At 31.6% G+C, this 27585-nt stretch overlaps 15 non-coding genes across 15 annotated transcripts; all 15 read right to left on the bottom strand.

The window, feature by feature from the left end:
• Nucleotides 1–185: 185 nt before the first annotated feature.
• On the bottom strand, nt 186–257 carry TRNAC-GCA (transfer RNA cysteine (anticodon GCA)). Its single transcript has one exon. It is a non-coding gene; the product is annotated as a tRNA-Cys (tRNA).
• Nucleotides 258–1947: 1690 nt separating this feature from the next.
• On the bottom strand, nt 1948–2019 carry TRNAC-GCA (transfer RNA cysteine (anticodon GCA)). Its single transcript has one exon. It is a non-coding gene; the product is annotated as a tRNA-Cys (tRNA).
• A 2714-nt stretch (nt 2020–4733) lies between these two features.
• Nucleotides 4734–4805, bottom strand: TRNAC-GCA (transfer RNA cysteine (anticodon GCA)). The gene has a single exon. It is a non-coding gene; the product is annotated as a tRNA-Cys (tRNA).
• A 2053-nt stretch (nt 4806–6858) lies between these two features.
• On the bottom strand, nt 6859–6930 carry TRNAC-GCA (transfer RNA cysteine (anticodon GCA)). Its single transcript has one exon. It is a non-coding gene; the product is annotated as a tRNA-Cys (tRNA).
• Nucleotides 6931–8619: 1689 nt separating this feature from the next.
• TRNAC-GCA (transfer RNA cysteine (anticodon GCA)) lies at nt 8620–8691 on the bottom strand. The gene has a single exon. It is a non-coding gene; the product is annotated as a tRNA-Cys (tRNA).
• Nucleotides 8692–10744: 2053 nt separating this feature from the next.
• On the bottom strand, nt 10745–10816 carry TRNAC-GCA (transfer RNA cysteine (anticodon GCA)). Its single transcript has one exon. It is a non-coding gene; the product is annotated as a tRNA-Cys (tRNA).
• A 1689-nt stretch (nt 10817–12505) lies between these two features.
• TRNAC-GCA (transfer RNA cysteine (anticodon GCA)) lies at nt 12506–12577 on the bottom strand. The gene has a single exon. It is a non-coding gene; the product is annotated as a tRNA-Cys (tRNA).
• A 1325-nt stretch (nt 12578–13902) lies between these two features.
• TRNAC-GCA (transfer RNA cysteine (anticodon GCA)) lies at nt 13903–13974 on the bottom strand. Its single transcript has one exon. It is a non-coding gene; the product is annotated as a tRNA-Cys (tRNA).
• Nucleotides 13975–15294: 1320 nt separating this feature from the next.
• TRNAC-GCA (transfer RNA cysteine (anticodon GCA)) lies at nt 15295–15366 on the bottom strand. Its single transcript has one exon. It is a non-coding gene; the product is annotated as a tRNA-Cys (tRNA).
• Nucleotides 15367–17408: 2042 nt separating this feature from the next.
• Nucleotides 17409–17480, bottom strand: TRNAC-GCA (transfer RNA cysteine (anticodon GCA)). Its single transcript has one exon. It is a non-coding gene; the product is annotated as a tRNA-Cys (tRNA).
• Nucleotides 17481–19877: 2397 nt separating this feature from the next.
• Nucleotides 19878–19949, bottom strand: TRNAC-GCA (transfer RNA cysteine (anticodon GCA)). The gene has a single exon. It is a non-coding gene; the product is annotated as a tRNA-Cys (tRNA).
• A 1327-nt stretch (nt 19950–21276) lies between these two features.
• TRNAC-GCA (transfer RNA cysteine (anticodon GCA)) lies at nt 21277–21348 on the bottom strand. The gene has a single exon. It is a non-coding gene; the product is annotated as a tRNA-Cys (tRNA).
• A 1689-nt stretch (nt 21349–23037) lies between these two features.
• Nucleotides 23038–23109, bottom strand: TRNAC-GCA (transfer RNA cysteine (anticodon GCA)). The gene has a single exon. It is a non-coding gene; the product is annotated as a tRNA-Cys (tRNA).
• Nucleotides 23110–24433: 1324 nt separating this feature from the next.
• On the bottom strand, nt 24434–24505 carry TRNAC-GCA (transfer RNA cysteine (anticodon GCA)). The gene has a single exon. It is a non-coding gene; the product is annotated as a tRNA-Cys (tRNA).
• Nucleotides 24506–25825: 1320 nt separating this feature from the next.
• TRNAC-GCA (transfer RNA cysteine (anticodon GCA)) lies at nt 25826–25897 on the bottom strand. The gene has a single exon. It is a non-coding gene; the product is annotated as a tRNA-Cys (tRNA).
• Nucleotides 25898–27585: the final 1688 nt, after the last annotated feature.

Genomic DNA, 27585 nt, shown 5'->3' with positions numbered 1-27585 from the left:
AATTATAGATTTCTGTATAAATCTCTATCAAATAAATGAAATCTACCGCTCTAACTGTGCTATCAGGAAGTATATAATGATAAAGTTTCACTTTTTTTGTTTTCTTGCTTTTCCTGTACTTGAGTTTCAAACTAGCTGTAAACTGCAAATTGATTCAGTACCTTTACACATTAAAAGCTAGCTAAAGGGGGCATCTGGATTTGAACCAGGGACCTCTCAATTTGCAGTTGAATGCTCTACCACTGAGCTATACCCCCAATTGCGTACAAGATTTTAAAACCATTCACATTGCAGTCAGAAAGTATATGTGTTTGTACTATATATGTTGTCTTATAGGATAAAAAATTAATATGTATATTTATGGTGATGCTTTGGAGTTATTAATCTGGGCTTGATTGCAGAGTTCACATAGGTGTAAGCTGTGAGCATGCTCAAAAAGGAACTTTGATCATCTAAAGCTCCAATTTCGTCAGTTATAGTGACATCAGTACATATTGTGACTTTAAATTTTGGGAGGCCAAACAGAACTAAGAAAATACAAATTCTTAGCAATAAACCTATATAAATTATTTCAAAAAGTAGCTGACAACAGTATATTATTGCTAATAAAATTGGACATTTTGATTTTTGGGCTTGTGGGCTCAGGTGTTCAAAATTAATGTTTGATGCATAAACTCGAATGGCCTAGTTGCAAAATTAGTCTGAGATTAACCCCCAATTACAACAACAGTTCCAGAACACTGCAATATAATTGCTTAATAATTCCTTATTTAATTATCAAAGAGGGTGAGTATTAAAGTACACATGTTTCATGTTCAGTTATATTATACTATTCTAAATATATTACTATAGAAAGGACAAAAAATTAAATTGAGGTTCTGGAACTGTTGGTGGGATTAGGGATTGAACTCAGACTGATATTGCAATAAGGCTTCTCCTACTTCTTCAGTTTAACCATTTGGGAAAGAAAGTACTTTTTTAAGAGAAACTAGGTAGGTCCTTTATATTTGCCTTCTATAAATTATAGATTTCTGTAAAAATCTCTATAAAAAAAATGAAATCTACCACTCTAACTGTGCTATCAGGAAGTTTAAAATGTTAAAGTATCACTATTTAAGTGATGCTTTTCCTTATTTAATTATCAATGAGGGTGAGTATTAAAGTACACATGTTTCATGTTCAGTTATAGTATACTTTTCTAAATATATTACTATACAAAGGACAGAAATTAAATTGAGGTTCTGGAACTGTTGGTGGGATTAGGGATTGAACTCAGACTGATATTGCAATAAGAGTTCTTCGACTTTTTCAGTTTAACCATTTGGGAAAGAAAGTACTTTTTAAAGAGAAACTAGGTAGGTCCTTTATATTTGCCTTCTATAAATTATAGTTTTCTTTAAAAATCGCTTTCAAATAAATGAAATCTGCCACTCTAACTGTGCTATCAGGAAGAGTATAATGTTAAAGTATCATTATTTAAGTGATGCTTTTCCTAATTTAATTATCAATGAGGGTGAGTTTTAAAGTACACATGTTTCATGTTCAGTTATATTATACTATTCTAAATATATTACTAAAGAAAGGACAGAAATTAAATCGAGGTTCTGGAACTGTTGGTGGGATTAGGGATTGAACTCAGACTGATATTGCAATAAGGCTTCTCCTACTTCTTCGTTTTTAACCATTTGGGAAAGAAAGTACTTTTTTAAGAGAAACTAGGTAGGTCCTTTATATTTGCCTTCTATAAATTATAGAATTCTGTATAAATCTCTATCAAATAAATGAAATCTACCACTCTAACTGTGCTATCAGGAAGTATATAATGTTAAAGTTTCACTTTTTTTGTTTTCTTGCTCTTACTTGTGTTAGCTTTTCCTGTACTTGACTTTCAAACTAGCTGTAAACTGCAAATTGATTCAGTAGCTTTACACATTAAAAGCTAGGTAAAGGGGGCACCTGGATTTGAACCAGGAACCTCTCAATCTGCAATCAAATGCTCTACCTCTGAGCTATACCCCCAATTGCATTCAAGATTTGAAAAACATTCACATTGCAGTCAGAAAGTATAGGTGTTTGTACTATATATGTTGTCTTATAGGATAAAAAGTTAATATGTATATTTAAGGTGATGCTTTGGAGTTATTAATCTGGGCTTGATTGCAGAGTTCACATAGGTGTAAGCTGTGAGCATGCTCAAAAAGGAACTTTGATCATCTAAAGCTCCAATTTCATCAGTAATAGTGACATCAGGACATATTGTGACTTTAAATTTTGGGAGACCAAACAGAACTAAGAAAGCTCAAATTCTTAGTAACAAACCTATATAAATTATTTCAAAAAGTAGCTGACAACAGTATATTATTGCTAATAAAATAGGACATTTTGATTTTTGGGCTTGTGGGCTCAGATGTTCAAAATTAATGTTTGATGCATAAACTCGAAAGGCCTAGTTGCAAAATCAGTCTGAGATCAACCCCCAATTACAACAACAGTTCCAGAATACTGCAATGTAATAGCTTAATAATTCATTATTTAATTATCAAAGAGGGTGAGTATTAAAGTACACATGTTTCATGTTCAGTTATATTATACTATTCTAAATATATTACTATAGAAAGGACAGAAATTAAATTGAGGTTCTGGAACTGTTGGTGGGATTAGGGATTGAACTCAGACTGATATTGCAATAAGGCTTCTCCTACTTCTTCAGTTTAACCATTTGGGAAAGAAAGTACTTTTTTAAGAGAAACTAGGTAGGTCCTTTATATTTGCCTTCTATAAATTAAAGTTTTCTTTAAAAATCGCTTTCAAATAAATGAAATCTGCCTCTCTAACTGTGCTATCAGGAAGAGTATAATGTAAAAGTATCACTATATAAGTGATGCTTTTCCTTATTTAATTATCAATGAGGGTGAGTTTTAAAGTACACATGTTTCATGTTCAGTTAAATTATACTATTCTAAATATATTACTATAGAAAGGACAGAAATTAAATCGAAGGTGGTGGGATTAGGGATTGAACTCAGACTGATATTGCAATAAGGCTTCTCCTACTTCTTCGTTTTTAACCATTTGGGAAAGAAAGTACTTTTTTAAGAGAAACTAGGTAGGTCCTTTATATTTGCCTTCTATAAATTATAGATTTCTGTATGAATCTCTTTCAAAAAAATGAAATCTGCCGCTCTAACTGTGCTATCAGGAAGTTTATAATGTTAAAGTATCACTATTTAAGTGATGCTTTTCCTTATTTAATTATCAATGAGGGTGAGTATTAAAGTACACATGTTTCATGTTCAGTTATATTATACTATTCTACATATATTACTATAGAAAGGACAGAAATTAAATCGAGGTTCTGGAACTGTTGGTGGGATTAGGGATTGAACTCAGACTGATATTGCAATTAGGCTTCTCCTACTTCTTCATTTTTAACAATTGGGAAAGAAAGTACTTTTTTAAGAGAAACTAGGTAGGTCCTTTATATTTGCCTTCTATAAATTATAGATTTCTGTATAAATCTCTATCAAATAAATGAAATCTACCACTCTAACTGTGCTATCAGGAAGTATATAATGTTAAAGTTTCACTTTTTTTTGTTTTCTTGCTCTTACTTGTGTTAGCTTTTCCTGTACTTGAGTTTCAAACTAGCTGTAAACTGCAAATTGATTCAGTACCTTTACACTTTAAAAGCTAGGTAAAGGGTGCACCTGGATTTGAACCAGGAACCTCTCAATCTGCAATCAAATGCTGTACCTTTGAGCTATACCCCCAATTGCATACAAGATTTTATAAACATTCACATTGCAGTCAGAAAGTATAGGTGTTTGTACTATATATGTTGTCTTATAGGATAAAAAATTAATATGTATATTTATGGTGATGCTTTGGAGTTATTAATCTGGGCTTGATTGCAGAGTTCACATAGATGTAAGCTGTGAGCATGCTCAAAAGGGAACTTTGATCATCTAAAGCTCCAATTTGGTCAGTTATAGTGACATCAGGACATATTGTGACTTTATATTTTGGGAGACCAAACAGAACTAAGAAAGCTCAAATTCTTAGTAACAAACCTATATAAATTATTTCAAAAAGTAGCTGACAACAGTATATTATTGCTAATAAAATAGGACATTTTGATTTTTGGGCTTGTGGTCTCAGATGTTCAAAATTAATGTTTGATGCATAAACTCGAATGGCCTAGTTGCAAAATCAGTCTGAGATCAACCCCCAAATTTAACAACAGTTCCAGAATACTGCAATGTAATTGCTTAATTATTCCTTATTTAATTATCAAAGAGGGAGAGTATTAAAGTACACATGTTTCATGTTCAGTTATATTATACTATTCTAAATATATTACTATAGAAAGGACAGAAATTAAATCGAGGTTCTGGAACTGTTGGTGGGATTAGGGATTGAACTCAGACTGATATTGCAATAAGGCTTCTCCTACTTCTTCATTTTTAACCATTTTGGAAAGAAAGTACTATTTTAAGAGAATCTAGGTAGGTCCTTTATATTTGCCTTCTATAAATTATAGATTTCTGTTAAAATCTCTATCAAAAAAAAGAAATCTACCACTCTAACTGTGCTATCAGGAAGTATATAATGTTAAAGTTTCACTTTTTTTGTTTTCTTGCTCTTACTTGTGTTAGCTTTTCCTGTACTTGAGTTTCAAACTAGCTGTAAACTGCAAATTGATTCAGTACCTTTACACATTAAAAGCTAGGTAAAGGGGGCACCTGGATTTGAACCAGGGACATCTTGATCTGCAGTCAAATGCTCTACCACTAAGCTATACCTCCAATTGCGTACAAGATTTTAAAAACATTCACATTGCAGTCAGAAAGTATAGGTGTTTGTACTATATATGTTGTCTTATAGGATACAAAATTAATATGTATATTTATGGTGATGCTTTGGAGTTATTAATCTGGGCTTGATTGCAGAGTTCACATAGGTGTAAGCTATGAGCATGCTCAAAAAGGAACTTTGATCATCTAAAGCTCCAATTTCGTCAGTTATAGTGACATCAGGACATATTGTGACTTTAAATTTTGGGAGGCCAAACAGAACTAAGAAAATACAAATTCTTAGCAATAAACCTATATAAATTATTTCAAATAGTAGCTGACAACAGTATATTATTGCTAATAAAATAGGACATTTTGATTTTTGGGATTGTGGGCTCAGGTGTTCAAAATTAATGTTTGATGCATAAACTCGAATGTCCTAGTTGCAAAATTAGTCTGAGATTAACCCCCAATTACAACAACAGTTCCAGAACCCTGCAATATAATTGCTTAATAATTCCTTATTTAATTATCAAAGAGGGTGAGTATTAAAGTGCACATGTTTCATGTTCAGTTATATTATACTATTCTAAATATATTACTATAGAAAGGACAGAAATTAAATTGAGGTTCTGGAACTGTTGGTGGGATTAGGGATTGAACTCAGACTGATATTGCAATAAGGCTTCTCCTACTTCTTCAGTTTAACCATTCGGGAATGAAAGTACTTTTTTAAGAGAAACTGGGAAGGTCCTTTATATTTGCCTTCTATAAATTATAGATTTCTGTATAAATCTCTATCAAAAAAATGAAATCTGCCACTCTAACTGTGCTATCAGGAAGTTTATAATGTTAAAGTATCACTATTTAAGTGATGCTTTTCCTTATTTAATTATCAATGAGGGTGAGTATTAAAGTACACATGTTTCATGTTCAGTTATATTATACTATTCTACATATATTACTATAGAAAGGACAAAAAATTAAATTGAGGTTCTGGAACTGTTGGTGGGATTAGGGATTGAACTCAGACTGATATTGCAATAAGGCTTCTCCTACTTCTTCAGTTTAACCATTTGGGAAAGAAAGTACTTTTTTAAGAGAAACTAGGTAGGTCCTTTATATTTGCCTTCTATAAATTATAGATTTCTGTAAAAATCTCTATAAAAAAAATGAAATCTACCACTCTAACTGTGCTATCAGGAAGTTTAAAATGTTAAAGTATCACTATTTAAGTGATGCTTTTCCTTATTTAATTATCAATGAGGGTGAGTATTAAAGTACACATGTTTCATGTTCAGTTATAGTATACTTTTCTAAATATATTACTATACAAAGGACAGAAATTAAATTGAGGTTCTGGAACTGTTGGTGGGATTAGGGATTGAACTCAGACTGATATTGCAATAAGAGTTCTACGACTTTTTCAGTTTAACCATTTGGGAAAGAAAGTACTTTTTAAAGAGAAACTAGGTAGGTCCTTTATATTTGCCTTCTATAAATTATAGTTTTCTTTAAAAATCGCTTTCAAATAAATGAAATCTGCCACTCTAACTGTGCTATCAGGAAGAGTATAATGTTAAAGTATCATTATTTAAGTGATGCTTTTCCTAATTTAATTATCAATGAGGGTGAGTTTTAAAGTACACATGTTTCATGTTCAGTTATATTATACTATTCTAAATATATTACTAAAGAAAGGACAGAAATTAAATCGAGGTTCTGGAACTGTTGGTGGGATTAGGGATTGAACTCAGACTGATATTGCAATAAGGCTTCTCCTACTTCTTCGTTTTTAACCATTTGGGAAAGAAAGTACTTTTTTAAGAGAAACTAGGTAGGTCCTTTATATTTGCCTTCTATAAATTATAGAATTCTGTATAAATCTCTATCAAATAAATGAAATCTACTACTCTAACTGTGCTATCAGGAAGTATATAATGTTAAAGTTTCACTTTTTTTGTTTTCTTGCTCTTACTTGTGTTAGCTTTTCCTGTACTTGACTTTCAAACTAGCTGTAAACTGCAAATTGATTCAGTACCTTTACACATTAAAAGCTAGGTAAAGGGGGCACCTGGATTTGAACCAGGGACCTCTCGATCTGCAGTCAAATGCTCTACCACTAAGCTATACCCACAATTGCGTACAAGATTTTAAAAACATTCACATTGCAGTCAGAAAGTATAGGTGTTTGTACTATATATGTTGTCTTATAGGATAAAAAATTAATATGTATATTTATGGTGATGCTTTGGAGTTATTAATCTGGACTTGATTGCAGAGTTCACATAGGTGTAAGCTGTGAGCATGCTCAAAAAGGAACTTTGATCATCTAAAGCTCCAATTTCATCAGTTATAGTGACATCAGGACATATTGTGACTTTAAATTTTGGGAGGCCAAACAGAACTAAGAAAATACAAATTCTTAGCAATAAACCTATATAAATTATTTCAAATAGTAGCTGACAACACTATATTATTGCTAATAAAATAGGACATTTTGATTTTTGGGATTGTGGGCTCAGGTGTTCAAAATTAATGTTTGATGCATAAACTCGAATGGCCTAGTTGCAAAATTAGTCTGAGATTAACCCCCAATTACAACAACAGTTCCAGAACGCTGCAATATAATTGCTTAATAATTCCTTATTTAATTATCAAAGAGGGTGAGTATTAAAGTACATATGTTTCATGTTCAGTTATAATATACTATTCTAAATATATTACTATAGAAAGGACAGAAATTAAATTGAGGTTCTGGAACTGTTGGTGGGATTAGGGATTGAACTCAGACTGATATTGCAATAAGGCTTCTGCAACTTCTTCAGTTTAACCATTTGGGAAAGAAAGTACTTTTTTAAGAGAAACTAGGTAGGTCCTTTATATTTGCCTTCTATAAATTATAGATTTCTGTAAAAATCTCGATCAAAAAAATGAAATCTGCCACTCTAACTGTGCTATCAGGAAGTTTATAATGTTAAAGTATCACTATTTAAGTGATGCTTTTCCTTATTTAATTATCAATGAGGGTGAGTATTAAAGTACACATGTTTCATGTTCAGTTATAGTATACTATTCTAAATATATTACTATACAAAGGACAGAAATTAAATCGAGGTTCTGGAAATGTTGGTGGGATTAGGGATTGAACTCAGACTGATATTGCAATAAGGGTTCTCCTACTTTTTCAGTTTAACCCTTAGGGAAAGAAAGTACTTTTTAAAGAGAAACTAGGTAGGTCCTTTATATTTGCCTTCTATAAATTATAGTTTTCTTTAAAAATCGCTTTCAAATAAATGAAATCTGCCACTCTAACTGTGCTATCAGGAAGAGTATAATGTTAAAGTATCACTATTTAAGTGATGCTTTTCCTTATTTAATTATCAATGAGGGTGAGTATTAAAGTACACATGTTTCATGTTCAGTTATATTATACTATTCTAAATATATTACTATAGAAAGGACAGAAATTAAATCGAGGTTCTGGAACTGTTGGTGGGATTAGGGATTGAACTCAGACTGATATTGCAATAAGGCTTCTCCTACTTCTTCATTTTTAACCATTTTGGAAAGAAAGTACTATTTTAAGAGAATCTAGGTAGGTCCTTTATATTTGCCTTCTATAAATTATAGATTTCTGTTAAAATCTCTATCAAAAAAAAGAAATCTACCACTCTAACTGTGCTATCAGGAAGTATATAATGTTAAAGTTTCACTTTTTTTGTTTTCTTGCTCTTACTTGTGTTAGCTTTTCCTGTACTTGAGTTTCAAACTAGCTGTAAACTGCAAATTGATTCAGTACCTTTACACATTAAAAGCTAGGTAAAGGGGGCACCTGGATTTGAACCAGGGACATCTTGATCTGCAGTCAAATGCTCTACCACTAAGCTATACCTCCAATTGCGTACAAGATTTTAAAAACATTCACATTGCAGTCAGAAAGTATAGGTGTTTGTACTATATATGTTGTCTTATAGGATACAAAATTAATATGTATATTTATGGTGATGCTTTGGAGTTATTAATCTGGGCTTGATTGCAGAGTTCACATAGGTGTAAGCTATGAGCATGCTCAAAAAGGAACTTTGATCATCTAAAGCTCCAATTTCGTCAGTTATAGTGACATCAGGACATATTGTGACTTTAAATTTTGGGAGGCCAAACAGAACTAAGAAAATACAAATTCTTAGCAATAAACCTATATAAATTATTTTAAAATGTAGCTGACAACAGTATATTATTGCTAATAAAATAGGACATTTTGATTTTTGGGATTGTGGGCTCAGGTGTTCAAAATTAATGTTTGATGCATAAACTCGAATGGCCTAGTTGCAAAATTAGTCTGAGATTAACCCCCAATTACAACAACAGTTCCAGAACCCTGCAATATAATTGCTTAATAATTCCTTATTTAATTATCAAAGAGGGTGAGTATTAAAGTGCACATGTTTCATGTTCAGTTATATTATACTATTCTAAATATATTACTATAGAAAGGACAGAAATTAAATTGAGGTTCTGGAACTGTTGGTGGGATTAGGGATTGAACTCAGACTGATATTGCAATAAGGCTTCTCCTACTTCTTCAGTTTAACCATTCGGGAATGAAAGTACTTTTTTAAGAGAAACTGGGAAGGTCCTTTATATTTGCCTTCTATAAATTATAGATTTCTGTATAAATCTCTATCAAAAAAATGAAATCTGCCACTCTAACTGTGCTATCAGGAAGTTTATAATGTTAAAGTATCACTATTTAAGTGATGCTTTTCCTTATTTAATTATCAATGAGGGTGAGTATTAAAGTACACATGTTTCATGTTCAGTTATATTATACTATTCTACATATATTACTATAGAAAGGACAAAAAATTAAATTGAGGTTCTGGAACTGTTGGTGGGATTAGGGATTGAACTCAGACTGATATTGCAATAAGGTTTCTCCTACTTCTTCAGTTTAACCATTTGGGAAAGAAAGTACTTTTTTAAGAGAAACTAGGTAGGTCCTTTATATTTGCCTTCTATAAATTATAGATTTCTGTAAAAATCTCTATAAAAAAAATGAAATCTACCACTCTAACTGTGCTATCAGGAAGTTTAAAATGTTAAAGTATCACTATTTAAGTGATGCTTTTCCTTATTTAATTATCAATGAGGGTGAGTATTAAAGTACACATGTTTCATGTTCAGTTATAGTATACTTTTCTAAATATATTACTATACAAAGGACAGAAATTAAATTGAGGTTCTGGAACTGTTGGTGGGATTAGGGATTGAACTCAGACTGATATTGCAATAAGAGTTCTACGACTTTTTCAGTTTAACCATTTGGGAAAGAAAGTACTTTTTAAAGAGAAACTAGGTAGGTCCTTTATATTTGCCTTCTATAAATTATAGTTTTCTTTAAAAATCGCTTTCAAATAAATGAAATCTGCCACTCTAACTGTGCTATCAGGAAGAGTATAATGTTAAAGTATCATTATTTAAGTGATGCTTTTCCTAATTTAATTATCAATGAGGGTGAGTTTTAAAGTACACATGTTTCATGTTCAGTTATATTATACTATTCTAAATATATTACTAAAGAAAGGACAGAAATTAAATCGAGGTTCTGGAACTGTTGGTGGGATTAGGGATTGAACTCAGACTGATATTGCAATAAGGCTTCTCCTACTTCTTCGTTTTTAACCATTTGGGAAAGAAAGTACTTTTTTAAGAGAAACTAGGTAGGTCCTTTATATTTGCCTTCTATAAATTATAGAATTCTGTATAAATCTCTATCAAATAAATGAAATCTACCACTCTAACTGTGCTATCAGGAAGTATATAATGTTAAAGTTTCACTTTTTTTGTTTTCTTGCTCTTACTTGTGTTAGCTTTTCCTGTACTTGACTTTCAAACTAGCTGTAAACTGCAAATTGATTCAGTACCTTTACACATTAAAAGCTAGGTAAAGGGGGCACCTGGATTTGAACCAGGGACCTCTCGATCTGCAGTCAAATGCTCTACCACTAAGCTATACCAACAATTGCGTACAAGATTTTAAAAACATTCACATTGCAGTCAGAAAGTATAGGTGTTTGTACTATATATGTTGTCTTATAGGATAAAAAATTAATATGTATATTTATGGTGATGCTTTGGAGTTATTAATCTGGACTTGATTGCAGAGTTCACATAGGTGTAAGCTGTGAGCATGCTCAAAAAGGAACTTTGATCATCTAAAGCTCCAATTTCATCAGTTATAGTGACATCAGGACATATTGTGACTTTAAATTTTGGGAGGCCAAACAGAACTAAGAAAATACAAATTCTTAGCAATAAACCTATATAAATTATTTCAAATAGTAGCTGACAACACTATATTATTGCTAATAAAATAGGACATTTTGATTTTTGGGATTGTGGGCTCAGGTGTTCAAAATTAATGTTTGATGCATAAACTCGAATGGCCTAGTTGCAAAATTAGTCTGAGATTAACCCCCAATTACAACAACAGTTCCAGAACGCTGCAATATAATTGCTTAATAATTCCTTATTTAATTATCAAAGAGGGTGAGTATTAAAGTACATATGTTTCATGTTCAGTTATAATATACTATTCTAAATATATTACTATAGAAAGGACAGAAATTAAATTGAGGTTCTGGAACTGTTGGTGGGATTAGGGATTGAACTCAGACTGATATTGCAATAAGGCTTCTGCAACTTCTTCAGTTTAACCATTTGGGAAAGAAAGTACTTTTTTAAGAGAAACTAGGTAGGTCCTTTATATTTGCCTTCTATAAATTATAGATTTCTGTAAAAATCTCGATCAAAAAAATGAAATCTGCCACTCTAACTGTGCTATCAGGAAGTTTATAATGTTAAAGTATCACTATTTAAGTGATGCTTTTCCTTATTTAATTATCAATGAGGGTGAGTATTAAAGTACACATGTTTCATGTTCAGTTATAGTATACTATTCTAAATATATTACTATACAAAGGACAGAAATTAAATCGAGGTTCTGGAAATGTTGGTGGGATTAGGGATTGAACTCAGACTGATATTGCAATAAGGGTTCTCCTACTTTTTCAGTTTAACCCTTAGGGAAAGAAAGTACTTTTTAAAGAGAAACTAGGTAGGTCCTTTATATTTGCCTTCTATAAATTATAGTTTTCTTTAAAAATCGCTTTCAAATAAATGAAATCTGCCACTCTAACTGTGCTATCAGGAAGAGTATAATGTTAAAGTATCACTATTTAAGTGATGCTTTTCCTTATTTAATTATCAATGAGGGTGAGTATTAAAGTACACATGTTTCATGTTCAGTTATATTATACTATTCTAAATATATTACTATAGAAAGGACAGAAATTAAATCGAGGTTCTGGAACTGTTGGTGGGATTAGGGATTGAACTCAGACTGATATTGCAATAAGGCTTCTCCTACTTCTTCATTTTTAACCATTTCGGAAAGAAAGTACTATTTTAAGAGAATCTAGGTAGGTACTTTATATTTGCCTTCTATAAATTATAGATTTCTGTTAAAATCTCTATCAAAAAAATGAAATCTACCACTCTAACTGTGCTATCAGGAAGTATATAATGTTAAAGTTTCACTTTTTTTGTTTTCTTGCTCTTACTTGTGTTAGCTTTTCCTGTACTTGAGTTTCAAACTAGCTGTAAACTGCAAATTGATTCAGTACCTTTACACATTAAAAGCTAGGTAAAGGGGACACCTGGATTTGAACCAGGGACCTCTTGATCTGCAGTCAAATGCTCTACCACTAAGCTATACCCACAATTGCGTACAAGATTTTAAAAACATTCACATTGCAGTCAGAAAGTATAGGTGTTTGTACTATATATGTTGTCTTATAGGATAAAAAATTAATATGTATATTTATGGTGATGCTTTGGAGTTATTAATCTGGGCTTGATTGCAGAGTTCACATAGGTGTAAGCTGTGAGCATGCTCAAAAAGGAACTTTGATCATCTAAAGCTCCAATTTCATCAGTTATAGTGACATCAGGACATATTGTGACTTTAAATTTTGGGAGGCCAAACAGAACTAAGAAAATACAAATTCTTAGCAATAAACCTATATAAATTATTTCAAATAGTAGCTGACAACACTATATTATTGCTAATAAAATAGGACATTTTGATTTTTGGGATTGTGGGCTCAGGTGTTCAAAATTAATGTTTGATGCATAAACTCGAATGGCCTAGTTGCAAAATTAGTCTGAGATTAACCCCCAATTACAACAACAGTTCCAGAACCCTGCAATATAATTGCTTAATAATTCCTTATTTAATTATCAAAGAGGGTGAGTATTAAAGTACACATGTTTCATGTTCAGTTATAATATACTATTCTAAATATATTACTATAGAAAGGACAGAAATTAAATTGAGGTTCTGGAACTGTTGGTGGGATTAGGGATTGAACTCAGACTGATATTGCAATAAGGCTTCTCCTACTTCTTCAGTTTAACCATTTGGGAAAGAAAGTACTTTTTTAAGAGAAACTGGGAAGGTCCTTTATATTTGCCTTCTATAAATTATAGATTTCTGTATAAATCTCTATCAAAAAAATGAAATCTGCCACTCTAACTGTGCTATCAGGAAGTTTATAATGTTAAAGTATCACTATTTAAGTGATGCTTTTTCTTATTTAATTATCAATGAGGGTGAGTATTAAAGTACACATGTTTCATGTTCAGTTATATTATACTATTCTACATATATTACTATAGAAAGGACAGAAATTAAATCGAGGTTCTGGAACTGTTGGTGGGATTAGGGATTGAACTCAGACTGATATTGCAATAAGGCTTCTCCTACTTCTTCATTTTTAACCATTTGGGAAAGAAAGTACTTTTTTAAGAGAAACTAGGTAGGTCCTTTATATTTGCCTTCTAAAATTATAGATTTCTGTATAAATCTCTATCAAAAAAATGAAATCTACCACTCTAACTGTGCTATCAGGAAGTATATAATGTTAAAGTTTCACTTTTTTGGTTTTCTTGCTCTTACTTGTGTTAGCTTTTCCTGTACTTGAGTTTCAAACTAGCTGTAAACTGCAAATTGATTCAGTACCTTTACACATTAAAAGCTAGGTATAGGGGGCACCTGGATTTGAACAAGGAACCTCCCGATCTGCAGTTGAATGCTCTACCACTGAGCTATACCCCCAATTTCATACAAGATTTAAAAAACATTCACATTGCAGTCAGAAAGTATAGGTGTTTGTACTATATATGTTGTCTTATAGGATAAAAAATTAATAGGTATATTTATGGTGATGCTTTGGAGAAATTAATCTGGGCTTGATTGCAGAGTTCACATAGGTGTAAGCTGGGAGAATACTCAAAAAGGAACTTTGATCATCTAAAGCTCCAATTTGGTCAGTTATAGTGACATCAGGACATATTGTGACTTTATATTTTGGGAGGCCAAACAGAACTAAGAAAATACAAATTCTTAGCAACAAACTAAATAAATTATTTCAAAAAGTAGCTGACAACAGTATATTATTGCTAATAAAATAGGACATTTTGATTTTTGGGCTTGTGGGCTCAGATGTTCAAAATTAATGTTTGATGCATAAACTCGAAAGGCCTAGTTGCAAAATCAGTCTGAGATCAACCCCCAATTACAACAACAGTTCCAGAATACTGCAATGTAATTGCTTAATAATTCATTATTTAATTATCAAAGAGGGTGAGTATTAAAGTACACATGTTTCATGTTCAGTTATATTAAACTATTCTAAATATATTACTATAGAAAGGACACAAATTAAATTGAGGTTCTGGAACTGTTGGTGGGTTTAGGGATTGAACTCAGACTGATATTGCAATAAGGCTTCTCCTACTTCTTCAGTTTAACCATTTGGGAAAGAAAGTACTTTTTTAAGAGAAACTAGGTAGGACCTTTATATTTGCCTTCTATAAATTATAGATTTCTGTAAAAATCTCTATCAAAAAAATGAAATCTGCCACTCTAACTGTGCTATCAGGAAGTTTATAATGTTAAAGTATCACTCTTTAAGTGATGACTTTCCTTATTTAATTATCAATGAGGGTGAGTATTAAAGTACACATGTTTCATGTTCAGTTATATTATACTATTCTAAATATATTACTATAGAAAGGACAGAAATTAAATTGAGGTTCTGGAACTGTTGGTGGGATTAGGGATTGAACTCAGACTGATATTGCAATAAGGCCTCTCCTACTTCTTCTTTTTTAACCATTTCGGAAAGAATGTACTATTTTAAGAGAATCTAGGTAGGTACTTTATATTTGCCTTCTATAAATTATAGATTTCTGTTAAAATCTCTATCAAAAAAATGAAATCTACCACTCTAACTGTGCTATCAGGAAGTTGTTAAAGTTTCACTTTTTTTTGTTTTCTTGCTCTTAATTGTGTTAGCTTTTCCTGTGCTTGAGTTTCAAACTAGCTGTAAACTGCAAATTGATTCAGTACCTTTACACATTAAAAGCTAGGTAAAGGGGGCACCTGGATTTGAACCAGGGTCCTCTCGATCTGCAGTCGAATGCTCTACCACTGAGCTATACCCCCAATTGCGTACAAGATTTTAAAAACATTCACATTGCAGTCAGAAAGTATATTTGTTTGTACTATATATGTTGTCTTATAGGATAAAAATTAATATGTATATTTATGGTGATGCTTTGGAGTTATTAATCTGGGCTTGATTGCAGAGTTCACATAGGTGTAAGCTGTGAGCATGCTCAAAAAGGAACTTTGATCATCTAAAGCTCCAATTTCGTCAGTTATAGTGACATCAGGACATATTGTGACTTTAAATTTTGGGAGGCCAAACAGAACTAAGAAAATACAAATTCTTAGCAATAAACCTATATAAATTATTTCAAAAAGTAGCTGACAACAGTATATTATTGCTAATAAAACAGGACATTTTGATTTTTGGGCTTGTGGGCTCAGGTGTTCAAAATTAATGTTTGATGCATAAACTCGAATGGCCTAGCTGCAAAATTAGTCTGAGATTAACCCCCAATTACAACAACAGTTCCAGAACACTGCAATATAATTGCTTAATAATTTCTTATTTATTTATCAAAGAGGGTGAGTATTAAAGTACACGTTTCATGTTCAGTTATATTATACTATTATAAATATATTACTATAGAAAGGACAGAAATTAAATTGAGGTTCTGGAACTGTTGGTGGGATTAGGGATTGAACTCAGACTGATATTGCAATAAGGCTTCTCCTACTTCTTCAGTTTAACCATTTGGGAAAGAAAGTACTTTTTTAAGAGAAACTAGGTAGGTCCTTTATATTTGCCTTCTATAAAATATAGATTTCTGTAAAAATCTCTATAAAAAAATAAAATCTGCCACTCTAACTGTGCAATCAGGAAGTTTATAATGTTAAAGTATCACTATTTAAGTGATGCTTTTCCTTTTTTAATTATCAATGAGGGTGAGTATTAAAGTACACATGTTTCATGTTCAGTTATATTATACTATTCTAAATATATTACTATAGAAAGGACAGAAATTAAATTGAGGTTCTGGAACTGTTGGTGGGATTAGGGATTGAACTCAGACTGATATTGCAATAAGGCTTCTCCTACTTCTTCAGTTTAACCATTTGGGAAAGAAAGTACTTTTTTAAGAGAAACTAGGTAGGTCCTTTATATTTGCCTTCTATAAATTATAGATTTCTGTAAAAATCTCTATAAAAAAATGAAATCTACAACTCTAACTGTGCTATCAGGAAGTTTATAATGTTAAAGTATCACTATTTAAGTGATGCTTTTCCTTATTTAATTATCAATGAGGGTGAGTATTAAAGTACACATGTTTCATGTTCAGTTATAGTATACTTTTCTAAATATATTACTATACAAAGGACAGAAATTAAATCGAGGTTCTGGAACTGTTGGTGGGATTAGGGATTGAACTCAGACTGATATTGCAATAAGGGTTCTCCTACTTTTTCAGTTTAACCATTTGGGAAAGAAAGTACTTTTTAAAGAGAAACTAGGTAGGTCCTTTATATTTGCCTTCTATAAATTATAGTTTTCTTTAAAAATCGCTTTCAAATAAATGAAATCTGCCACTCTAACTGTGCTATCAGGAAGAGTATAATGTTAAAGTATCATTATTTAAGTGATGCTTTTCCTAATTTAATTATCAATGAGGGTGAGTTTTAAAGTACACATGTTTCATGTTCAGTTATATTATACTATTCTAAATATATTACTAAAGAAAGGACAGAAATTAAATCGAGGTTCTGGAACTGTTGGTGGGATTAGGGATTGAACTCAGACTGATATTGCAATAAGGCATCTCCTACTTCTTCTTTTTTAACCATTTCGGAAAGAATGTACTATTTTAAGAGAATCTAGGTAGGTACTTTATATTTGCCTTCTATAAATTATAGATTTCTGTTAAAATCTCTATCAAAAAAATGAAATCTACCACTCTAACTGTGCTATCAGGAAGTTGTTAAAGTTTCACTTTTTTTTGTTTTCTTGCTCTTAATTGTGTTAGCTTTTCCTGTGCTTGAGTTTCAAACTAGCTGTAAACTGCAAATTGATTCAGTACCTTTACACATTAAAAGCTAGGTAAAGGGGGCACCTGGATTTGAACCAGGGTCCTCTCGATCTGCAGTCGAATGCTCTACCACTGAGCTATACCCCCAATTGCGTACAAGATTTTAAAAACATTCACATTGCAGTCAGAAAGTATATTTGTTTGTACTATATATGTTGTCTTATAGGATAAAAATTAATATGTATATTTATGGTGATGCTTTGGAGTTATTAATCTGGGCTTGATTGCAGAGTTCACATAGGTGTAAGCTGTGAGCATGCTCAAAAAGGAACTTTGATCATCTAAAGCTCCAATTTCGTCAGTTATAGTGACATCAGGACATATTGTGACTTTAAATTTTGGGAGGCCAAACAGAACTAAGAAAATACAAATTCTTAGCAATAAACCTATATAAATTATTTCAAAAAGTAGCTGACAACAGTATATTATTGCTAATAAAACAGGACATTTTGATTTTTGGGCTTGTGGGCTCAGGTGTTCAAAATTAATGTTTGATGCATAAACTCGAATGGCCTAGCTGCAAAATTAGTCTGAGATTAACCCCCAATTACAACAACAGTTCCAGAACACTGCAATATAATTGCTTAATAATTTCTTATTTATTTATCAAAGAGGGTGAGTATTAAAGTACACATGTTTCATGTTCAGTTATATTATACTATTATAAATATATTACTATAGAAAGGACAGAAATTAAATTGAGGTTCTGGAACTGTTGGTGGGATTAGGGATTGAACTCAGACTGATATTGCAATAAGGCTTCTCCTACTTCTTCAGTTTAACCATTTGGGAAAGAAAGTACTTTTTTAAGAGAAACTAGGTAGGTCCTTTATATTTGCCTTCTATAAAATATAGATTTCTGTAAAAATCTCTATAAAAAAATAAAATCTGCCACTCTAACTGTGCAATCAGGAAGTTTATAATGTTAAAGTATCACTATTTAAGTGATGCTTTTCCTTTTTTAATTATCAATGAGGGTGAGTATTAAAGTACACATGTTTCATGTTCAGTTATATTATACTATTCTAAATATATTACTATAGAAAGGACAGAAATTAAATTGAGGTTCTGGAACTGTTGGTGGGATTAGGGATTGAACTCAGACTGATATTGCAATAAGGCTTCTCCTACTTCTTCAGTTTAACCATTTGGGAAAGAAAGTACTTTTTTAAGAGAAACTAGGTAGGTCCTTTATATTTGCCTTCTATAAATTATAGATTTCTGTAAAAATCTCTATAAAAAAATGAAATCTACAACTCTAACTGTGCTATCAGGAAGTTTATAATGTTAAAGTATCACTATTTAAGTGATGCTTTTCCTTATTTAATTATCAATGAGGGTGAGTATTAAAGTACACATGTTTCATGTTCAGTTATAGTATACTTTTCTAAATATATTACTATACAAAGGACAGAAATTAAATCGAGGTTCTGGAACTGTTGGTGGGATTAGGGATTGAACTCAGACTGATATTGCAATAAGGGTTCTCCTACTTTTTCAGTTTAACCATTTGGGAAAGAAAGTACTTTTTAAAGAGAAACTAGGTAGGTCCTTTATATTTGCCTTCTATAAATTATAGTTTTCTTTAAAAATCGCTTTCAAATAAATGAAATCTGCCACTCTAACTGTGCTATCAGGAAGAGTATAATGTTAAAGTATCATTATTTAAGTGATGCTTTTCCTAATTTAATTATCAATGAGGGTGAGTATTAAAGTACACATGTTTCATGTTCAGTTATATTATACTATTCTAAATATATTACTATAGACAGGACAGAAATTAAATTGAGGTTCTGGAACTGTTGGTGGGATTAGGGATTGAACTCAGACTGATATTGCAATAAGCCTTCTGCAACTTCTTCAGTTTAACCATTTGGGAAAGAAAGTACTTTTTTAAGAGAAACTAGGTAGGTCCTTTATATTTGCCTTCTATAAATTAAAGTTTTCTTTAAAAATCGCTTTCAAATAAATGAAATCTGCCTCTCTAACTGTGCTATCAGGAAGAGTATAATGTTAAAGTATCACTATTTAAGTGATGCTTTTCCTTATTTAATTATCAATGAGGGTGAGTATTAAAGTACACATGTTTCATGTTCAGTTATATTATACTTTTCTAAATATATTACTATAGAAAGGACAGAAATTAAATCGAGGTTCTGGAACTGTTGGTGGGATTAGGGATTGAACTCAGACTGATATTGCAATAAGGCTTCTCCTACTTCTTCATTTTTAACCATTTCAGAAAGAAAGTACTATTTTAAGAGAATCTAGGTAGGTACTTTATATTTGCCTTCTATAAATTATAGATTTCTGTTAAAATCTCTATCAAAAAAAAGAAATCTACCACTCTAACTGTGCTATCAGGAAGTATATAATGTTAAAGTTTCACTTTTTTTGTTTTCTTGCTCTTACTTGTGTTAGCTTTTCCTGTACTTGAGTTTCAAACTAGCTGTAAACTGCAAATTGATTCAGTACCTTACACATTAAAAGCACTTGGATTTGAACCAGGGACCTCTTAATCTGCAGTCAAATACTCTACCACTAAGCTATACCCCCAATTGCGTACAAGATTTTAAACACATTCACATTGCAGTCAGAAAGTATAAGTGTTTGTACTATATATGTTGTCTTATAGGATAAAAAATTAATATGTATATTTATGGTGATGCTTTGGAGTTATTAATCTGGGCTTGATTGCAGAGTTCACATAGGTGTAAGCTGTGAGCATGCTCAAAAAGGAACTTTGATCATCTAAAGCTCCAATTTCGTCAGTTATAGTGACATCAGGACATATTGTGACTTTATATTTTGGGAGGCCAAACAGAACTAAGAAAATACAAATTCTTAGCAATAAACCTATATAAATTGTTTCAAATAGTAGCTGACAACAGTATATTATTGCTAATAAAATAGGACATTTTGATTTTTGGGATTGTGGGCTCAGGTGTTCAAAATTAATGTTTGATGCATAAACTCGAAAGGCCTAGTTGCAAAATTAGTCTGAGGATAACCCCAAATTACAACAACAGTTCCAGAACACTGCAATATAATTGCTTAATAATTCCTTATTTAATTATCAAAGAGGGTGAGTATTAAAGTACACATGTTTCATGTTCAGTTATATTATACTATTCTAAATATATTACTATAGAAAGGACAGAAAATAAAATTGAGGTTCTGGAACTGTTGGTGGGATTAGGGATTGAACTCAGACTGATATTGCAATAAGGCTTCTCCTACTTCTTCAGTTTAACCATTTGGGAATGAAAGTACTTTTTTAAGAGAAACTGGGAAGGTCCTTTATATTTGCCTTCTATAAATTATAGATTTCTGTATAAATCTCTATCAAAAAAATGAAATCTGCCACTCTAACTGTGCTATCAGGAAGTTTATAATGTTAAAGTATCACTATTTAAGTGATGCTTTTCCTTATTTAATTATCAATGAGGGTGAGTATTAAAGTACACATGTTTCATGTTCAGTTATATTATACTATTCTACATATATTACTATAGAAAGGACAGAAATTAAATCGAGGTTCTGGAACTGTTGGTGGGATTAGGGATTGAACTCAGACTGATATTGCAATAAGGCTTCTCCTACTTCTTCATTTTTAACCATTTGGGAAAGAAAGTACTTTTTTAAGAGAAACTAGGTAGGTCCTTTATATTTGCCTTCTATAAATTATAGATTTCTGTATAAATCTCTATCAAAAAAATGAAATCTACCACTCTAACTGTGCTATCAGGAAGTATATAATGTTAAAGTTTCCCTTTTTTCGTTTTCTTGCTCTTACTTGTGTTAGCTTTTCCTGTACTTGAGTTTCAAACTAGCTGTAAACTGCAAATTGATTCAGTACCTTTACACATTAAAAGCTAGGTAAAGGGGGCACCTGGATTTGAACCAGGGACCTCCCGATCTGCAGTGGAACGCTTTACCACTGAGCTATACCCCAAATTGCGTGCAAGATTTTAAAAACATTCACATTGCAGTCAGAAAGTATAGGTGTTTGTACTATATATGTTGTCTTATAGGATAAAAAATTAATAGGTATATTTATGGTGATACTTTGGAGAAATTAATCTGGGCTTGATTGCAGAGTTCACATAGGTGTAAACTGTGAGCATACTCAAAAAGGAACTTTGATCATCTAAATCTCCAATTTGGTCAGTTATAGTGACATCAGGACATATTGTGACTTTATATTTTGGGAGGCCAAACAGAACTAAGAAAATACAAATTCTTAGCAACAAACTATATAAATTATTTCAAAAAGTACCTGACAACAGTATATTATTGCTAATAAAATAGGACATTTTGAGTTTTGGGCTTGTGGGCTCAGATGTTCAAAATTAATGTTTGATGCATAAACTCGAAAGGCCTAGTTGCAAAATCAGTCTGAGATCAACCCACAATTACAACAACAGTTCCAGAATACTGCAATGTAATTGCTTAATAATTCATTATTTAATTATCAAAGAGGGTGAGTATTAAAGTACACATGTTTCATGTTCAGTTATATTATACTATTCTAAATATATTACTATAGAAAGGACAGAAATTAAATTGAGGTTCTGGAACTGTTTGTGGGATTAGGGATTGAACTCAGACTGATATTGCAATAAGGCTTCTCCTACTTCTTCATTTTTAACCATTTCGGAAAGAAAGTACTATTTTAAGAGAATCTAGGTAGGTACTTTATATTTGCCTTCTATAAATTATAGATTTCAGTATAAATCTCTATCAAAAAAATGAAATCTGCCACTCTAACTGTGCTATCAGGAAGTTTATAATGTTAAAGTATCACTATTTAAGTGATGCTTTTCCTTATTTAATTATCAATGAGGTTGAGTATTAAAGTACACATGTTTCATGTTCAGTTATATTATACTATTCTACATATATTACTATAGAAAGGACAGAAATTAAATCGAGGTTCTGGAACTGTTGGTGGGATTAGGGATTGAACTCAGACTGATATTGCAATAAGGCTTCTCCTACTTCTTCATTTTTAACCATTTGGGAAAGAAAGTACTTTTTTAAGAGAAACTAGGTAGGTCCTTTATACTTGCCTTCTATAAATTATAGATTTCTGTAAAAATCTCTATCAAAAAAATGAAATCTGCCACTCTAACTGTGCTATCAGGAAGTTTATAATGTTAAAGTATCACTATTTAAGTGATGCTTTTCCTTATTTAATTATCAATGAGGGTGAGTATTAAAGTACACATGTTTCATGTTCAGTTATATTATACTATTCTAAATATATTACTATAGAAAGGACAGAAATTAAATCGAGGTTCTGGAACTGTTGGTGGGATTAGGGATTGAACTCAGACTGATATTGCAATAAGGCTTCTCCTACTTCTTCATTTTTAACCATTTCGGAAAGAAAGTACTGTTTTAAGAGAATCTAGGTAGGTACTTTATATTTGCCTTCTATAAATATAGATTTCTGTATAAATCTCTATCAAAAAAATGAAATCTGCCACTCTAACTGTGCTATCAGGAAGTATATAATGTTAAAGTTTCACTTTTTTTGTTTTCTTGCTCTTACTTGTGTTAGCTTTTCCTGTACTTGAGTTTCAAACTAGCTGTAAACTGCAAATTGATTCAGTACCTTTACACATTAAAAGCTAGGTAAAGGGGGCACCTGGATTTGAACCAGTGACCTCCCGATCTGCAGTCGAACGCTCTACCACTGAGCTATACCCCAAATTGTGTACAAGATTTTAAAAACATTCACATTGCAGTCAGAAAGTATAGGTGTTTGTACTATATATGTTGTCTTATAGGATAAAAAATTAATATGTATATTTATGGTGATGCTTTGGAGAAATTAATCTGGGCTTGATTGCAGAGTTCACATAGGTGTAAGCTGTGAGCATACTCAAAAAGGAACTTTGATCATCTAAAGCTCCAATTTGGTCAGTTATAGTGACATCAGGACATATTGTGACTTTATATTTTGGGAGGCCAAACAGAACTAAGAAAATACAAATTCTTAGCAACAAACTATATAAATTATTTCAAAAAGTACCTGACAACAGTATATTATTGCTAATAAAATAGGACATTTTGAGTTTTGGGCTTGTGGGCTCAGATGTTCAAAATTAATGTTTGATGCATAAACTCGAAAGGCCTAGTTGCAAAATCAGTCTGAGATCAACCCCCAATTACAACAACAGTTCCAGAATACTGCAATGTAATTGCTTAATAATTCATTATTTAATTATCAAAGAGGGTGAGTATTAAAGTACACATGTTTCATGTTCAGTTATAATATACTATTCTAAATATATTACTATAGAAAGGACAGAAATTAAATTGAGGTTCTGGAACTGTTGGTGGGATTAGGGATTGAACTCAGACTGATATTGCAATAAGGCTTCTCCTACTTCTTCAGTTTAACCATTTGGGAAAGAAAGTACTTTTTTAAGAGAAACTGGGAAGGTCCTTTATATTTGCCTTCTATAAATTATAGATTTCTGTATAAATCTCTATCAAAAAAATGAAATCTGCCACTCTAACTGTGCTATCAGGAAGTTTATAATGTTAAAGTATCACTATTTAAGTGATGCTTTTTCTTATTTAATTATCAATGAGGGTGAGTATTAAAGTACACATGTTTCATGTTCAGTTATATTATACTATTCTACATATATTACTATAGAAAGGACAGAAATTAAATCGAGGTTCTGGAACTGTTGGTGGGATTAGGGATTGAACTCAGACTGATATTGCAATAAGGCTTCTCCTACTTCTTCAGTTTAACCATTTGGGAAAGAAAGTACTTTTTTAAGAGAAACTAGGTAAGTCCTTTATATTTGCCTTCTATAAATTATAGATTTCTGTAAAAATCTCTATAAAAAAAATGAAATCTACCACTCTAACTGTGCTATCAGGAAGTATATAATGTTAAAGTTTCACTTTTTTGGTTTTCTTGCTCTTACTTGTGTTAGCTTTTCCTGTACTTGAGTTTCAAACTAGCTGTAAACTGCAAATTGATTCAGTACCTTTACACATTAAAAGCTAGGTATAGGGGGCACCTGGATTTGAACCAGGAACCTCCCGATCTGCAGTTGAATGCTCTACCACTGAGCTATACCCCCAATTTCATACAAGATTTAAAAAACATTCACATTGCAGTCAGAAAGTATAGGTGTTTGTACTATATATGTTGTCTTATAGGATAAAAAATTAATAGGTATATTTATGGTGATGCTTTGGAGAAATTAATCTGGGCTTGATTGCAGAGTTCACATAGGTGTAAGCTGGGAGAATACTCAAAAAGGAACTTTGATCATCTAAAGCTCCAATTTGGTCAGTTATAGTGACATCAGGACATATTGTGACTTTATATTTTGGGAGGCCAAACAGAACTAAGAAAATACAAATTCTTAGCAACAAACTAAATAAATTATTTCAAAAAGTAGCTGACAACAGTATATTATTGCTAATAAAATAGGACATTTTGATTTTTGGGCTTGTGGGCTCAGATGTTCAAAATTAATGTTTGATGCATAAACTCGAAAGGCCTAGTTGCAAAATCAGTCTGAGATCAACCCCCAATTACAACAACAGTTCCAGAATACTGCAATGTAATTGCTTAATAATTCATTATTTAATTATCAAAGAGGGTGAGTATTAAAGTACACATGTTTCATGTTCAGTTATATTAAACTATTCTAAATATATTACTATAGAAAGGACACAAATTAAATTGAGGTTCTGGAACTGTTGGTGGGATTAGGGATTGAACTCAGACTGATATTGCAATAAGGCTTCTCCTACTTCTTCAGTTTAACCATTTGGGAAAGAAAGTACTTTTTTAAGAGAAACTAGGTAGGACCTTTATATTTGCCTTCTATAAATTATAGATTTCTGTAAAAATCTCTATCAAAAAAATGAAATCTGCCACTCTAACTGTGCTATCAGGAAGTTTATAATGTTAAAGTATCTCTCTTTAAGTGATGACTTTCCTTATTTAATTATCAATGAGGGTGAGTATTAAAGTACACATGTTTCATGTTCAGTTATATTATACTATTCTAAATATATTACTATAGAAAGGACAGAAATTAAATTGAGGTTCTGGAACTGTTGGTGGGATTAGGGATTGAACTCAGACTGATATTGCAATAAGGCATCTCCTACTTCTTCTTTTTTAACCATTTCGGAAAGAATGTACTATTTTAAGAGAATCTAGGTAGGTACTTTATATTTGCCTTCTATAAATTATAGATTTCTGTTAAAATCTCTATCAAAAAAATGAAATCTACCACTCTAACTGTGCTATCAGGAAGTTGTTAAAGTTTCACTTTTTTTTGTTTTCTTGCTCTTAATTGTGTTAGCTTTTCCTGTGCTTGAGTTTCAAACTAGCTGTAAACTGCAAATTGATTCAGTACCTTTACACATTAAAAGCTAGGTAAAGGGGGCACCTGGATTTGAACCAGGGTCCTCTCGATCTGCAGTCGAATGCTCTACCACTGAGCTATACCCCCAATTGCGTACAAGATTTTAAAAACATTCACATTGCAGTCAGAAAGTATATTTGTTTGTACTATATATGTTGTCTTATAGGATAAAAATTAATATGTATATTTATGGTGATGCTTTGGAGTTATTAATCTGGGCTTGATTGCAGAGTTCACATAGGTGTAAGCTATGAGCATGCTCAAAAAGGAACTTTGATCATCTAAAGCTCCAATTTGGTCAGTTATAGTGACATCAGGACATATTGTGACTTTATATTTTGGGAGGCCAAACAGAACTAAGAAAATACAAATTCTTAGCAACAAACTATATAAATTATTTCAAAAAGTACCTGACAACAGTATATTATTGCTAATAAAATAGGACATTTTGAGTTTTGGGCTTGTGGGCTCAGATGTTCAAAATTAATGTTTGATGCATAAACTCGAAAGGCCTAGTTGCAAAATCAGTCTGAGATCAACCCCCAATTACAACAACAGTTCCAGAATACTGCAATGTAATTGCTTAATAATTCATTATTTAATTATCAAAGAGGGTGAGTATTAAAGTACACATGTTTCATGTTCAGTTATATTATACTATTCTAAATATATTACTATAGAAAGGACAGAAATTAAATTGAGGTTCTGGAACTGTTGGTGGGATTAGGGATTGAACTCAGACTGATATTGCAATAAGGCTTCTCCTACTTCTTCAGTTTAACCATTTGGGAAAGAAAGTACTTTTTTAAGAGAAACTAGGTAGGTCCTTTATATTTGCCATCTACAAATTATAGATATCTGTAAAAATCTCTATCAAAAAAATGAAATCTGCCACTCTAACTGTGCTATCAGGAAGTTTTTAATGTTAAAGTATCACTCTTTAAGTGATGCCTTTCCTTATTTAATTATCAATGAGGATGAGTATTAAAGTACACATGTTTCATGTTCAGTTATATTATACTATTCTAAATATATTACTATAGAAAGGACAGAAATTAAATTGAGGTTCTGGAACTGTTGGTGGGATTAGGGATTGAACTCAGACTGATATTGCAATAAGGCATCTCCTACTTCTTCATTTTTAACCATTTCGGAAAGAAAGTACTTTTTTAAGAGAAACTAGGTAGGTCCTTTATATTTGCCTTCTATAAATTATAGATTTCTGTAAAAATCTGTATAAAAAACAAAATCTGCCACTCTAACTGTGCTATCAGGAAGTTTATAATGTTAAAGTATCACTATTTAAGTGATGCTTTTCCTTTTTTAATTATCAATGAGGGTGAGTATTAAAGTACACATGTTTCATGTTCAGTTATATTATACTATTCTAAATATATTACTATAGAAAGGACAGAAATTAAATTGAGGTTCTGGAACTGTTGGTGGGATTAGGGATTGAACGCAGACTGATTTTGCAATAAGGCTTCTCCTACTTCTTCAGTTTAACCATTTGGGAAAGAAAGTACTTTTTTAAGAGAAACTAGGTAGGTCCTTTATATTTGCCTTCTATAAATTATAGATTTCTTTAAAAATCGCTTTCAAATAAATGAAATCTGCCACTCTAACTGTGCTATCAGGAAGAGTATAATGTTAAAGTATCACAATTTAAGTGATGCTTTTCCTTATTTAATTATCAATGAGGGTGAGTTTTAAAGTACACATGTTTCATGTTCAGTTATATTATACTATTCTAAATATATTACTATAGAAAGGAC

Source organism: Taudactylus pleione, unplaced genomic scaffold (genome assembly GCF_031769625.1).
Source record: "Taudactylus pleione unplaced genomic scaffold, aTauple2 ptg000021l, whole genome shotgun sequence".
Taxonomy (NCBI): domain Eukaryota; kingdom Metazoa; phylum Chordata; class Amphibia; order Anura; family Myobatrachidae; genus Taudactylus; species Taudactylus pleione.
Note: the sequence above shows the minus strand (reverse complement) of the source record. Positions and strands in the feature narration are given on the sequence as shown.